The sequence below is a fragment of the Mus pahari genome, chromosome 13 (genome assembly GCF_900095145.1).
Source record: "Mus pahari chromosome 13, PAHARI_EIJ_v1.1, whole genome shotgun sequence".
In the NCBI taxonomy this organism is placed as follows: Eukaryota; Metazoa; Chordata; class Mammalia; order Rodentia; family Muridae; genus Mus; species Mus pahari.
In genome coordinates this window covers 40,323,229-40,327,706 of record NC_034602.1, presented here as the reverse complement: position 1 = coordinate 40,327,706, position 4,478 = coordinate 40,323,229, and positions in this window count along the sequence as shown.

Sequence of the window (4,478 nt, the reverse complement as noted above, 5' to 3'; positions counted from 1 at the left end):
CTTCTTCTTTCTTCTTCTTCTTCTTCTTCTTCTTCTTCTTCTTCTTCTTCTTCTTCTTCTTCTTCTTCTTCTTCTTCTTCTTCTTCTTCTTCTTCTTCTGCCTCCATAATGCTTGCAGGTCGTGCCCTGGAACTCTGTCTGCCCAACTTCCTCCTGTAGTCTTCTTATGCTAGTCTGAAAAGTGCTGACCTTCCTCTTGTAGGTCACAATATAAAGCTAAAATTACAAAGAAATTCATTCTTGTCAAATAGAAGCTTAAAATCAGTATTTTTAAAACCCAGAGCTAAATATTTTACCTATAGATACAAAGCACACAGATTAACAAAGTCAATTTATAGCCACTTCATTGGAAAAATCAAGTTCCAACTGAATGCCTACTTGGACACCAAAATGACATTCCTCATTAAATAGTCACATTCATGTCAGTGTAAGAAATGGCAAGCTTTTTGTGTCAAAAGAGAAGTAATGTTTAAGGTTTTTCAAGCCAATAGACATAGTCAGGGGTGTTCTTTAGTCATATAATATGAGATATCACATTTCTACAAAAAGTTTTATTAGTGAAATTAAAACATAACAAGTGATTTATTTCATAGTATATGCATATAGATTAGATTTGTGTAATTTTTCTTTGTAATGATAGCAGAATTATGCAATTGCACTTGAGAGGAGGCATTTCCTGTAATTAAGTTAATAAAGTAAAAGTTACTAACAATTCCTTTTGAGATCAGGGACCATACAAAACTATAGGATAGGTGTGATTTTGTTAGCTACCCACAGTTTATAGATACCTTATTCAAACAAGTGATCATCACTGTACATGATCATGTTTTCTCATGTTAATATAGAAAGGGCTATTGTGAAAATAAGTTTTAGGCCCCCAAAGTGGCCATTTTGTAACAAGAATGAAACATTTTCCTTAGTATTATCTACCAACACTCCCTGTGAAACACAACTCTACTAAAGCATTTGCAAATAACTAAATCCATTTCATTTAAATACAAAATATATCAGTGTAAGTTATGTAGAATATCCATTTCTTGCATATATCCTATGCTTCTCTATTGAACCAGATGTTCTTCCTGTTAAAAAAAAAACAAGTAGAACCACAAGAATCATATTGCATATTTATTATGTAGCAAGTATTACCAGAATATGCAGTTTACTTTCTCATTTAATTTACCTTAAAAACTATATAACTGTTTTAGTTAGGGTTTTACTGCTGTGAACAGACACCATGATCAAGGCAACTCTTAAAAGTCAAAATTGAATTGGGGCTGGCTTACAGGTTCAGAGGTTCAGTCCATTATCATCAAGGCAGGAGCATGGTAGCATCCAGGCAGGCATGGTGCAGGAGGAGCTGAGGGTTCTACATCTTCATCTGAAGGCTGCTAATGGAATACTGACTTCCAGAAAGCTAGGATGAAGGTCTTAAAGCCCACACTCATGATTACACACTTACTCCAACAAGGCCACACCTACTCTAATAGGGCTACACCTTCTAATAGTGCCACTTCCTGGACCAGGCATAGATAAACCATCACATTCTACTCTCTGACCCCCATAGACTTTTTCAAACATATGAATCTATGGGGGCCATACATAAACTTAGCACAGTACAAAATACATTTATTTAATCCTACTTCAAAAGTTCCCATAGTCTATAGCAGTCTCAACAATGTTAAAAGTCCAAAGTTCTAAGTCTCACCTGAGATCCATCCAATCACTGAACTGTAATCCCTAAAGCAAGACAAAAAAACCAGCTGAAGCTCCTGACTCTGCATCTCCAGGTCTGATGGCTGATGTCTGAAGTAGTCTTCAGATCTCCAACTTCTTTTTCATCTTTGTTAACTGCAAACTTTATTTTTCTCCGGGGCTGTTTCCACTCCCTGTTAGCGGCTTTCCTCAGCAGATAGCCCTTGGATCTGGCACCTCGAAAATCCTGGGGTCTCCAAGGCAACTTCACTGTTACAGCTTCTTGTTTCAATCTCTGAGATCCACACATGATCTTCTGGGATACTCCAAAGGGCTGGCATACCTTCTCCAGCTCTGCCCTCTGTAGCATTCTAAGCTCAGGTTGATCCACTACACTGCTGCTGCTGTTCTTGGTGATCATCCCCTGGTACTGACATCTCCAGTACACTGGGGTGTTCCACTCCAACTAGGCTTCTCCAATAGCCTCTCATGGGCTCTCTTCATGGTGCAAAGCTTCAATTTCTTTGCATGGCCCCTTCATTCCTGGGCTGTCAACTGCAACTGAGGCTGCACCTTCACCAATGGCCTTCCATGGCCCCTCACAGTGCTAAGCTTCAGCCGATCTTCATGATTCCTTCATGCCTTCAAAACCAGTATCACGTGGGTTACTCTTACACATTACCAAGTCCAGCTGCAGCATGAGGTATCACTTTGGCTATCTCTGGAACACAGCTTCTTTGTGCTCTCAGAAAACACTTTCCAGATTTCACCTTCCTGATGCTGGTTTCTTCTTAATTATCAGTAATTTCTTAGCTCCAGCTAATCAGCATCAATTGTTCCAGTAGCCTTCTTCTCCTCTTGACTATAAAGGCAGAGACACACGGCTAAAGCTGCCGAGTTCTGCTGCTTGCAGGGGCTGGAACATGGCCCTCTTGTTCTAGTACATTATCACTAGCTTCTTTTCCAACTCCTTTACTGCCTAAGCTTGGCTGTCCTGATTCTTGCTCTGTAGATTGACCTTGAACTCAGAGGTCTGCGTGCCAGTCTCCTGGGATTAAAGTTGTGTACCACCATGCCTCGATTTAAGTATTTCTTCATCTAGACTTTGTTCTGTTTCAGGCTGCCCTTGAACTCAGAGATCGATTTGGAATTATCTCCTGGGATTAAAATATACACCATCATGCCTGGACCTAAACTTAGCTGGGTAGGATCTTTCCCCAAGGTCACTACTCCCTTAATTCAAGTTAATATCCTTGAACACAGGATTCAGCTCCATTTCACTTCCTGGCAACTCTTTGATATTTGACCTGTATATTTTATATTTTTTTCCTTTCTAAGATGGCTATGCTTATTCAAAACACTCTTCATGAGACTTAACCAGAGAACTAAGTCTGTGATGCGTGTTTCTGAGTCTTCCTTTATTAATGGAATTAATACTAGTCTCTTTACCTTAGCCTCAGGCAGACTTTTCAGACAAGGGCAAAAAGCAGCCTAGTTCTTCACCAAAATACAACAAAAACAGTCTCTAGGCCACATAATGAAATTCTCTTCCACTGAAACATCTTGGGCCAGGTCTGCACAGTTGAAATCACTCACAGCAACAAAGTCTGCCATACTCCTACTAGGATGGCTCATTAAAGCCCCACTTAAAACATTCCCTTGCTTTCCAAATCCAAAGTCCCCAAATCCACATTCTTCCAAACAAAAAACATGGTCAGGCCTATCACAGCAATACCTCAGTCCCTGGTACCAACTTCTGTCTTAGGGTTTTACTGCTGTGATCAGACACCATGACAAAGGCAACTCTTATAAGGACAACATTGAATTGGGGCTAGTTTACAGGTTCAGAGGTTCAGTTCATTATCATCAAGGCAGGAGCATGGCAGCATCCAGGCAGCATGGTGCAGGCAGAGCTGAGAGTTTTACATCTTTATCTGAAGGCTCCTAGCAGAATACTGACTTCCAGGCAGTTAGGATGAGGGTCTCAAAGCCCACACCCACCTTGACACACCTACTCCAACAAGGCCACACTTTAACAGGGCCACACCTTCTAATAGTGTAACTCCCTGGGCCAAGCATAGGCAAACCTTACATCACAATGACCTTAGACATAAGGAAGGTGAGAGATAAAAGTTCGAAGGTAAACCAAGTAATATAGGAAAGCCCAGAGATTGTAACTCAGGAAGTGTGGACAAGGACACTGAAACTCTGTAATTCATGAGTCATCACCTGAACTTTAGGATAACAAAAGAAATTTACACACAATTATGTAAGTTGTGAAATAAATGATTTCTGCTTTTTTCTTTTTTTTAATTTAATTTATATTTATATTTTATTTTATTTTTAAATTTGGCTGTCCTGTAACTTGCTCTTTATAGCGATCTTCCTGTCTCTGCCTCCCAAGTGCTGGGTTCTGTCTCTAAGTGCAGAAGTAAACTATCTGAAAATAATAATGATAAAAAAAAACAAAACAAAAAACAAAAACCATGCAAATACTTGGAAAGAAGATGAGCTAAAGAAGGATCCCAAGATCTTAAGAATGGCTAAGAGTAGCTCTTGATATTCTATAATGTTGAGAGAAAACCTCCTGCAGAGTCACAGTGGGATGTCCAATGCCTGATTTGAACCTAGGGCATGCATTGGCAAAGCTCTAGTAGAAGCAACAATGACAAAGTCTCCAGAGTATGCCCCATTGTGTCAGCATTATAAGGAGACCATTATTCTGGCTCTTTCCCTCTGGCAGACAACAGCCCAGGTATTCTGTCATTTCAAAGGGACAGCAGTCT